Below are 12,526 nucleotides of genomic sequence, written 5' to 3'. Positions count from 1 at the left end.
AACGATTATTGAATTATAAAAAAAAATATCATTTCTGCCTGTAGCTATTGAAACCTCCATCAATACGCAATTATTCGCCTATTCCGTCCCTTGTGATATGTAATCGGACATGCAAACAACAAAAACTATTGACTTTTTTTTTTTAGACGATGGATGCTGTCAGGTCCAGAGCTTTTAAGAATCATACACCGGTTCGAAGACCCGTTTCTCTAGGGTCGGGACCCGGAGAACCCGAAGAACTTTCAGAATCACGAGGCACCCGAGCAGCTCAGGAAACCTTTCTTCAGCAAGTGAAAAGCCTCTGTGACGAGGTGAGATGAACCGAAAATTTCTTCCTTGACGACTTTCCTGAACTAGTCATTCTCGATAGCAGGGACTGTGCAGACATCAGTGTAGTTGAATCATCCGAGAATTCTGACAAGCTTGGTGAGGAGCAATACAAGAAGTATCTTAAGGATGTAATCAATGACCGCTCAAGTTCCCTTCACAATCCGATAATAATTTCCCTCTCTTAGGAAAGAACCACAAAAAGGCAACTTCAAAGCAAGGTAAAAAGATCGCAGTTCTCCAAAGCAATAAAAACCTGTGTGCCCAATTGTACGTGGCATTACAAAACCGTGAAGGAGATAGGAGAAAGTTCTTCAGCCATGAAGTTCAGTCCTTTTCCACCCGCACTGTCAAAGTTTGGAAACCTGCGTCTTCCAAGTGCCAAGTCTCATCTCTTAAAATGACTGCAGCCCAATAACGACGGACATACTGATTCACCCACTGATGAATACGCAACGAAGGTATTCGTTCTGCACCTGCAGCAGCTCCATCAAAACAAACGTGTCGATGTTGTGTGGAATTCGTACGTTCCTGAGAAGCCTAAAGGAAGCAACAAGGGAGAAACGAGGCCAAGGGATCAGAACGAAAGTAGCAAGCCAAACAAGGTTCCAAAGAACTGGATAATGTTTTCTATGAGACCCTGACAGCAAGTCTAAGCTGTTTTCTTTTCTGACGTCGAAGGTAGAAAAAATTCCAAAAAGCTCCTCGACAAAACATTGTACATTACACCCGGTAGGTAACAGCTCTAAAATGTATTGCTTTACATTTGATAATTATTACGGTGTTGTTTAATATACAATGCTCTGTAATTTATTTGCTTCCCAGGAACATCTGTATTTCACATGGATTTGAATATGTTATGGGTCAGTCAGCCATGTAGAGGCCGACACCCGCATCGTCATCGACGTACGCTACGCTCTGGAGAGAGGTGCAGAATCTGTCCTTATCAGGACAGTTGATACCGACATTGTTGTGGTCTTGGTTGGAAAGTTTCATGATATTTTAGCTTACAACCAACGTACCAAAGTGTGGGTGGCGTTACAGTTAAAAGGGTAAGAGTAGTATGTACATCTTTAAAAAGTTGTTTCGTGTTTTTAAAATTAGCAATATACCAAAATTGTTTAAAACATAGTCATATTAGTCCAGTGAACACCTATAACTGTAACAGCATTATTTAGCCATCTGACAAAAATAATTTGGATTGCATAGAAACATGTTAAATCCAAAAACATCTTTACAGCTGATAGAAATGATCAGCTTATGAGAGAAAGATTTCGTTTGGAAAAAGAAAAGAAGAATAGTAGAAAGGAAGTAGACAACTCTAAAGATAATGGGGCCAAACAGAAAAGAAAGCAAACAGAAGATGGAGCAGATAGTCAGAAGAAGAAAAAGACACAGAAGCAAACAGAGGGGGATAAAGAGAAAGATCAAAAGGTAAAAGAGAAGGGAGAGAAAAAAGAAAGATGACGAACAGAAGAGGCAGAAATAGTCGCTAGAAGCAAGGAAAGCCCAGGCAGCATTCAGATGGGCCTCCACTTCAACTGAAAACCAATCAGACCACGAGATCACGATCTTTACACCAGAACCGGTGTGCCAAACAAACATCAGACCTTGCCAATCCCTGATAGACCTGATTCCACCAGCTCAGCAGACTTTACATCCTCCTAGTGAAAGCCAGGTAATTGACACTGAACAGCTGACCACACCACTCCAGCCAGCCTCAACTGGCAGAAACCAGACTGTCAGAGACAGACACACAGCACCACCGAGGTCACAAAGCAAAGACAAAACTCCAGCAGGACCCACTAATTCTAAGAGAGCCTCTGCCCCCAGGCGTGGCTTACATTTCCAAAGTGCGGTTGCAGAAAGTAGTGATGATGCAACTGACAAGGACATTGAATATAACGGTGAACAGATTGACATCATCTCTGATTATGGTTCCATAGATTGCTGTAAAGAAAAGAAGCTGGAGGTTGAGGCGTTAAGAAAGGGGTTGGAGAAAGTGCACAAGAGACTAAACATGGCATGTAAGTTTTCATCATTGCACACTGTTTTGCAGCTTTGATGTCCATTACAAAAGTCATTTTTTGCATCTTGTCCTCGTGTTCATGTGCAAAATGGATTCAGCTTTAGTTAAAGAAAAATAATGCCAGATTATTTACATGCTTGACCAGCTCTTTGAGTTTGTATCCATGACTGGTTGGTACCTTCGAAACTCTCCCAGATCTTCTTTTTTTATTCAAATTTTAGTGGATGATAAGCTTTTTGCCTGTAAAATAATCCATGACTTACAAGAGAAGTAGAGAAAACACGGCTTAATCAGTATAATCGTTTTTTGTCCTTTTACAGTGAAGGCAAAGACATCCGAGGACGTGTGTTGGGCTGGCTACGTCAATGCTGCAACTGACATCTTCAAAGAAACCCTAGCTGCTTCTAATGCAAAGGGGAATGATAACGAGTGCAAAAATGGAGGTGGTCACCAGCTTTTGAATCCACTGATCATCGAAGCTCTTGTTGGTAGGTTTTACCTATAATCTTATTTTGCCCAGTCTGCTATTTTCTTACCATTTTCTTAACAAAACGCAAGACTGTATTTCATTTGGCTTTTGCTGAAATTGGCAGATTTTCCAAAATGAGACCAGTGCATAACATACTTTTAACTGTATGTTTTTTATTTTATTTTTTCAGGCAAAGTTTGTTCAAAATTCGCCAGAGACTCACCCGCTCCGAGCCAAGTCGTTCAAAAGATTAACATGAAATGTGTTGAGGCGAGACGACCTCCAAGAGTTTGAGCTCCTACTAGAAATCAAGAATAAAACATATTGGCTTAAGTTGTTTTGTTAAAGGACAGTACAAAGATAGCTTTTTGAACAAAAAAAATAGCATGAATGATCTTGTCATTTACATTTTAATAGTTTACATAGTTTTTTAATTATCTTCTTTTACTTGTCAATATTCAAGCAATTAGTAGTTATGTACTACACTCTGAGGCAAAAAATTTTTTGCCTTAGAGATTTAGTACATAACTACTATCAGCACTGGATTCCAAAAACTGAAGCCAAATCTGAAACCAAAACTGAGGCCAAATCTGAAAAACTAAATCTGAAAAACTAAATCTGAAGCCAAAGTGAAAAACCTAAACTGAAATCAAATCTCAGAATCAACCCTAGGTCAACCCAAGGTCAAAAAATGGAAACCAAACCTTGAAGCCAAATCTATAAACTAAACCTTGATTAAATGATAAAAATAATCTTTGATTATTTTTGACAATATTTAAAAAAACTTCTTATACTCTTTTTTAAAAATCTTGGATCTTAGTGCGTTTAAAAATCAAATCGCTTGCTCTGCTCAAACCCTAGGTCAAATTAATATCCATATGGATATGTTTCTATATTGGTATCTGATATGTATTTTATTGCGCGCTTGTCATATCCAAAGGTGTATACCTTTTCTTCATATTTGTTTACAATTTGTTTATTCTGTCTGGTAATTTTATTTTCATTTACTAATGTGAGTTCTTTGATTTCGTTCTTTACAATTTTAATCATATTTGCGTGATTCAGTATCTGGGAATTTTCATGGTTTAACCTGAAACCTTTAATAACACATTTCTGTTTATTATTTCCATATGTGAAACTGTAATTCTTTGGACCTCCAGAAACGAATGTATTATTTATAGCTTCACCCCCTAATTCATCTGTTAAATCACCTAACATATCACCTGTTTCTATCACCTTACTATTTTGAGATTCGATATACACAATACTATCTGTATCAAAATATAATACCTGTTTATCTAAATAGTCTAGTTTTTCATACAACATTAACCGTGCACTGCTAGTCGTGAAACAGGCTACATAGATATTTGTATTATAGGAATTATCAACAAACTGATCCTTATAAGTGTAACTCATCTGTACCATCTCATCGGTTATGAAATTCATGTTTAAATTACCTATAGTATCGTCGAGAACTACTTGATAAAATTCATTTATATCAGTTACGTATTTGCACTGATTCATGTTATTTCGTTGACCAAATTTCCCCCAAAGTGAGTTTAAACACATTTTTGCAATGGCTCGTAAACCTGAATTTTCATTTAATTCACCTAAATCAATATCTAAATTCTTTTTGACTTTATTTCTGAAATTCATCTCGTCATTGTTATTTTTAAAATTATATTTCGTTGATTCAAGTTTGAGTTTCATAAATTTTTTTATATATCCCTTGAATAGATCGTCGGATGAGTTTTCAAAATGCCAAACTTCATATATTTTTGTAATTCTATACCCTTTTTCAATGGCTTTGTTGACTTCATCGGTTGTCCATGTGCCTATGAATGATCGTTCATTTTCATTATGTTGGCATCTTTCTTGTTGCTTTGATTTAGCACATGATATACACAGAGGGAACATTAGCTTTTCAGAACTTTCACATTTTATTTTTTGAGGCAGAACAGGATGGTATAGTTCTCTTGGTGCCAAAATTTTACATTTTATGAATCCATACCATTTCTTATCGTATTTTTCTGGCGATATAATTTTTTCAGGATGACCTATGGGATATTTCTTGTAGAACTGGACAGTTGGGTACAAGGAGCAGAAATCAACATATTTACCATATTCACCATCTTTGAAATTGTATAAGAGCTTGGAAGCATTAGTCCTTCCTCCGAAAAATCCATCCCTTGGGTTTAGTGGCCCAACCACTTCTCTATTCAAATCATTTTTATAATATTTCTGAAAACTTTTATCCTTTTTTAATTTACATTCCCACATCTCAATAAGATTGTAACCAGCACTCGTTATTTTGTTGTTTTTAGCTTTTGTTTTATTATATAAAGTACCCATATCGCATTGATTCTTATTATTGATTACATCAGGCTTGTAACAATCTGGACAACCATGCCAGAAACAACCTTGAAATTCATAAACAGTATTTGTAGATTCACAAAATCCATCTACTTTTAATTTGTTATTGATAACTTTTTCGCCACCTTCTAAGGCATGTTGAATTTTAATATTATTTTTCTCAGCAATGTAATCAAGCCATGCAATACTGACTGCACTATGGTTTTCTGTTTGAACAACGTTATCAACTACAGCTATGGTATTTTTAGGCATATAATTACCTCTATAAATAGCCATACAAACACCAGCTATTGTGATGTATTTTAGTGGATCAATATTTTCTTCATTTATAAAATCTTGTCTAAATTTTAGCATGCATCGCCTCAATATATCAACATCCGAACGACAGTATTCAACTATCTCTTTTTTGAAATCGAAAACATAATTTTCATTAACACGATCGTCATACCATTGTAAAAATTTCTGTCTATCTTCTGTTTTCATTTGATTATAGCCATAATGTTTTTTGGAAGGCATCTCTCCTATATACTTTTGATTACAAACTTTGTTGAAATAATGTGGAAAATATCCTTTTTTCAACTCGTTTAAACCAAACGTTTTAGGAAACGATGATAGTGGTTGTTGAATGAAATTTAAGCTGTCGATTATTTTGATTCTTAATTGTGAAATTTCCATCATCATAATTTTTGCCCCATTGTAAATACAATAAGGTTTGAAACCATTATCTATACACCATTTGAGAATAAAATGGGAATCGTAACCTTTACTATTATGAGCTAGAAGGGTGAATCCTTTATATTTTTCATTTAGAATTCCATTACAAAAACTATTAATATCATTGAAGATTGTTTCATTACCAATGAAATCATGACATATAGCTAAATTAACTTCATGTAGCCCAGTGTTTTGTGTACATTCGAAATCAAAAAATAAATATTTTTCATTATATGTTTTGCATGGATAACAATGATCTTTTTTAGGAATGCTTTTATTTAATCTGCAAGGGATTTTGTTATCTTTGATACAATTTCCTCCCTTGCATTTGATTTTTTTCATGAAACATTCATGCTTGTTTTTACAATATTTATTACAATTATTGCACATTTTGAAACCGCATTTATGTATTTTGATATATGGTTTTAATATGATTTGATTGCATTTTAAACACTTTGCAACGGATTTACATACTGAATCATCATCTTTTTTAGATCGATTTCTTGTATGGTTTTTGAAACAGCTGTCACCATGAAATACACGATTGCATTGCTTACATGTAATGTCTTTGCCGTCACATTTATCTCCATTTGGGAAATATTTAAAGCAAGAAAGGCATTTTTGGGGGCATTTGTGTTTATCACGTCTTGTATAAGCTTTTTTGCAACTATGACAGTAATATGCTACATTTAGAAAAGCTGTCATTGATTTTATGACATCAAAATGATTCCGTGTTTTGTATAAATAAATTTTGTCAATTTTACCATTATTAGCTGTATATATGATTTCATTAAACTGCTCAGAATCGATAATGTTAATCTCAATATCTAAATACGATGCAAATTTATTGACATCATATAAAGAATTTCCATAATCATTAATTAGAACATTAGCATTATTATGAAGTTCTTTTGCTTGAATTTCTTGTAGTTTTCGGCTTTTATTGAACCCATCTTTCAACTGAGTTGTGGTGTAATTTTCAGGATGTAGATTAGCATAAGCTGTTACAATGGAGCGGGCTAAGCATATTGAGTCGGAGTTTTTTATTGTGATAATGCATTGTTTCCTTGTTACTGTTTGTTTTGATAAATATAATCGTCCTAGTCCCGTTGGTATTTTAACAGATTGAATAATTATTTTGCAATTTTCTAAATCAATTTCCTTATACTCCAATGTATTGATTACACCTGAAAGTTGATTTAACTTGAAATCTGATACATTTATCATTTTTGTTGAGATAGGGTGATCTAATTCATCATTTGAAATTACCAATCTGAATCTATCATTTCCTTTTAACTGCCTTTTCTTTATTGTCATTTCAACCATTTTTTCAAAGACACTGAAAACATCATTTTTATTGTTTATAACATTTTTTCGGACATTTATTTTAAATTCATTGGTATAAGCATTGAATTTTTTATTCGCTGTATTTCCGATTTCAGTTATTTTGAATAGAGGTTGGTCATTGGATGTTGTATCAAAAATGCTGTCATCGAAATTAAATTCATTTGAGAGCTTATTTTTTGACTGCTTAATCTGTATTAATTTCTTGTGCTTTCGTTTGATTTGATCTTCAATATTTTTATTATGAGTTTCTCTAATTGAATCTTCCATTTGACTGAGTTGTGCATCACGTATTATACTATCGTTTTTGTCCCGTATAGCCTTATCCAAAGTCTTATCGTTTCGATATTTATGTACTTTGTTAATCACTGCTTGTCTAGTACTCTTTTTCACCAAATCCATCCATGAAAAACCCATTTTTTTAGCATCAGCTAGGTAATCATTGGATAATTGTTTGATAAAGCTTATTGTTTTAGTTTTTGGTTTGGGTTTGGGTTTGTTTGTTGGTTTCTTTATTGGTTCAACTATTGGTTTGTTTTGGGGTTTTGGTTTGGTTACGAGTTTGTGTTCAGCCTTTGTCATGCTATCAATCAACACTAAATTACCAATACTGTTATTATTTTTGTCACCATTTTCATTTACAACGACTTTATCATCAGGAATTTCGTTATAAAATGTTCTAAATATAAAGTCTTTCACTAATATCTTTTTCTTGAGATTATAAGGGTTATCATAGTCTTTTTCTGCGATATATATATAAGGATATCCATCTTTATCAATAGCCGGTTTAACTACTTTCATTTTTGGAATATTGAGTATATCTCCATCCGAAGTAGCACCAAGAGTGTTATCAACACTATTTATAAAAAATTGTTTATTGTTATGATCAATGGTATTTTGTTCCATATTATAATTAGAGATATTATTTTTAATAGCGTTTTTAGATGTGATCTCATCTTGAGTTTTTAGCGGGTTTTTAAAATTTTTTTTTTCCATTTTTTATACTATATGAAATTATTATTTCTTTAAGTGTCTTATAGTAAAATTATTTTTTTTTATTTTTTTAATTTCATGTTTTTGAATAACTAGATATATTTATATATTTAGTCATTGTTAAAGTGCATGAAAGTGTTTTATTGTGTATTGTTATTATCAATTATTTCAAATCTATCATCATCTTCTATTGCTTTGATAACAGCATTTTTGATATGTTTTTTTGACTTCAAATGTGTCCATTTAGCTGCTAATGAACTATCGTAATTACATATATCGCATTTCCATCGTTTATTTAACATATACTTAGTCTTTGAATTTTTGATAGCGTTTATTCTATCAGCGTCGTTATCATACTTTAAATTTCTTCCCATTTTCTCTTATTATACTATAAATGATATTTCTTTATATCTTTTACTATAAATATATTGTGCGTTTAAAAATAACCAGTAATAAAATATTATTGGTTGTCATCAACAACAATAACAGTATCATATCAATACTGTGTAACCAGCCTTATAGCCTTCTTCAATATATGTTACATAACTTGTCTTTATATATGTGACTGTTATAGTGCGTTTAGATATAAACAGATAATTATTTTCTTTAATATATATATAGAATGACTGATATAACATTAAATATCAAACACCTTTTAGAATCTGATCAAAGCTCGAATGATATAGCCTTCATTAATAAAATGTATTGTATTCAGAGCATCCTTAAAACAAATATTTGTATTATTAAAATGCTATCTTCAGACATATCAAATGAAGACAAAAATCATGTACGTTTAAAGTGTATACCTGAAGACCAGAAACGACGACGGGGAAGGCCTCGTAAGGATCAACATTAAATACATAATTATTCAGTTTACGGTTTTAGCCATAAGTTATAAATGATTAATGAGTACAATGTTTTTAATGACGTGATTTCTATTGACCAATCATATTTCAACAAATTTTACTCAAAAAGTTTACTCAAAAGTTTACATAAAAGTTTACACAAAAGTTTACTCAAAAGTTTACTCAAAAAGTTTATTCTGAAATTTACTGCCAAACACAGCTGTGCCGTGAAGTTATGTGTGTTATATATATAATGGTTTGTAATTCTGAAATCCACGATGAATTAAAAAATTTAAAAGAACCTATATGCCCTTTCTGTGATCAACTATTGATAAAAGGTATCAAGGATGCTGAGCAATGCTGTAGTAAGCAGGATATAGAAAATATAAATGGTATGGATGTCTGTCTAAATTGCGGTTTGGTTCATAGTTATGATTATGTCAGTGAGTATATTGATTTTTATGAAAATATGCATAGAATACGGCGAGAATCGGTATATCATCGTAAATATCACATCGAGGCTGTTTTAAACGATTTATGTATTAAAAATAGGGTACAATTGACTAGTGATCAAAGGAATCGAATTTATAAAGTGTTTGATATTATCGAATCCGGCGCTATTCCTGTTGTAAACAAAGGTAGAAAAAGACTTATATCAACCAAATTCATAATTAAACAGCTTTTTTTGATGATGAATCTACCTTGTGAATTTATCAAAATTAGCAAAAGCAAGAAAACGTTAGCCTATTATCGATTGTATTGGAATGAGATTTTGTCATTAAATTTTGGCGAAATAAATCGGATCATCCAATAAATTTCTTATCATATTTTCGTAGGTACTTGTCGATTATCGGACAGGTATCCGTCACATAATCGTCAATGTTCTTCATTGAAATTATGACGCTAGACGGATTGTAATCACCGCATCTCATCGTGTTTTTAATTGAGTTGAGTAAATGCTGGTAGCTCTGATATGCATATGTACTATTTTGAATTTTTAAATCGAAATTTTGATGATGCATCCAGCCTTGTATTAAAAGCGCTATTGTACTAATTGCAACCAAACTAACACCTCCTGTAGCAATACTTGATGAAATGGAGCCGGATGCAAAGAGAATAGACAATGAATTCCCTAATAATTTCCATTTTTTGAAACGTTTAACAGCCTGCTTATAAGCCCAACATTTTCGATGATATGTTTGATAATAAGCTTTCAATTCTATAATTTGTTCTTCAGTCAGTTCGCTTGATATATGGTTCCATGTAAATATGCATTTTAGATGTTTAGTCATATATATTAGTTATATATGATTTTTTTGTTTTATCATTTTGTCATTTTAGCATTGCGCTTGTTCTTTATTGTGTAATACAGCTTCCTTATGTTTTGAATTAATCTCTCAATAGAATCAATAATATTGCTAACCAATTTCACTGTTTTCATATAATTTAGTTAGATAATTTATTCGAAGAAAACATTTTTTGTTTTATCTAAAAATTGGGTATTATGAAACTCTTTACCATTTATCGGGTATGTATTTTTACTAAAACCGATTCTTTGTATATAGTAACCTGAAGAAATTTGGAGGCTAGATGCGTTCAGCGTATACCCAGAGAAAATTTTATCGAGACTAATACCATTGTTACAAATACCGATCCGAAATTGACTCCCTATTTTAGTATACCAGAGATTCAAATATTTACCTATATAAGCAGATCTAATTTCCTCATAAGATACATCTAAATCATAATCGAGTGATAACTGATTAGACTCAATTTTGAACCATGGGTAATGAAAACTACTCCCATTATTGAAGTTTATTTTAATTCTTTTATTATCACCGGTCTTATAGTCATATTTGAATGCCATATATATAGTCCAGTCATCGGATCCAGTTATATTTTCATTTAAATTAATTTCGAAACCACTCATAAAGCCGTTTTTTGGATCAAAATCTTCTAACAATTTTGTGGGATTAAAGACAAGATTGCCATTTAATCCAGACACTACAGCACCGTTACTATCTGACATGATGAATTCAGATGGATCCGTTAGATCATAAAAATACTCGAAAATTTTATGGTAATAGCTGATGTTTCTTTTATTATCCATTTTTAATTCAAGATCAGACTTCAAATTGTCCCGAAAATTTTTTAACTGTTCATAATTAACAGCTTGGTCATTAGTAGTAGCTGGTTTAATACCATAAATAGTCTTTGTTTTCATATCAATCGATGCATTGAAAGCTATTCTATCATTTTCAACATAATATAGCTGATCGTATATCCTAGGATCAACGTTACTCTGATAACCTTTTATTCCATAAATCACGATATATGTTTGTAATTTTGGGACATATGCGTTCCCTGATTTCATCTTTAAAACGATATCAACATAAAGATAATTATTAGGATGTTGCTGATATTTATTAATTTGTGCTATTGTTCGACTATATCCATCATAAACTCGCGTAGTTAATTTGTCGATGTTGTCGATTGATGAAACAATATCGATATCTAGACTATCATGATCTATTTCAGCTGGAAAAAATAGCTCGAAAACCATTGTGTATCGATTGATTGGTAAACTATATACATTGATACCTAATCTGCTTGAGTAGTAGTCTTTATTGCTGTCAAGTACCAGCTTACTGTCTACAACTTTCGTATTAATTTTGTGATATGGAGTCGGATGATCAATTAAACTACCAAGCTTGATATCATTTTCTTCGCTTAGTTGATTGATACTATCGGTCATTATATGGGCAAACGTGTTTTCTTGACCAACGGAAGTTATATGACTTTCACCAACATGATCAAGCATGTATTTTTTGTTTACAGCGTCTGTATCATTGGTTGGGCTTTTTAGATTTGTTATTTTATGAGAGTTCATATCGAGATTAGCTTGCATCGAATTACTGCCATCAATATCAAGCTTGCTTTGAATTTTTTGAGTCAAAACGCGTCCTACGACCTTCTTTAAAAAAGTGTTATCGACGTAAAATTTGTCTGCCTTGCTTTGAATGGAATTGGCTAAAACTCCTCCTGTCTTCTTTGTTAAATAAGTAGTATTGACGTACGATCTGTCTGCTTTAGTAGCAAGTTTGGTATCAATTTCAGTCCTTACTTTGTTATCCTCAGCACTAACATAGCCTACGTTTGGTACAGATCGATCGTTATATAAACTTGGATAATACACTTCGGTATTTTGCAATGAAAGTCCAACGCAATCAAAATGGGTTTCATCACTGTTTTTTTTCATTAAAAATTGGTTGACATATCTCTTGTTAACAGCACTACTCAAGTCTTTTGCATATGTATCGAGATCAGCATCAAATGCTACGTCATTTGGTGTCTTTAACCCAAATATTTTCTTTTTGTCCATATTATAATCACCTGAATCTGTTAGTTTGAAACCAACACCGTCTTTACCAT

At 32.5% G+C, this 12,526-nt stretch overlaps 1 pseudogene across 1 annotated transcript in view; it reads right to left on the bottom strand.

Annotated features, from left to right (window-relative positions):
* LOC144644145 (uncharacterized) overlaps positions 1–12,526 on the bottom strand; it is an 83,258-nt pseudogene that overhangs the window by 22,713 nt on the left and 48,019 nt on the right. The gene's annotated exons all lie outside the window — the stretch shown is intronic.

Source organism: Oculina patagonica, chromosome 2 (genome assembly GCF_052425735.1).
Source record: "Oculina patagonica isolate OP01 chromosome 2, crgOcupat, whole genome shotgun sequence".
NCBI lineage: Eukaryota > Metazoa > Cnidaria > Anthozoa > Scleractinia > Oculinidae > Oculina > Oculina patagonica.
This window is presented reverse-complemented; position numbering and strand designations above follow the sequence as displayed.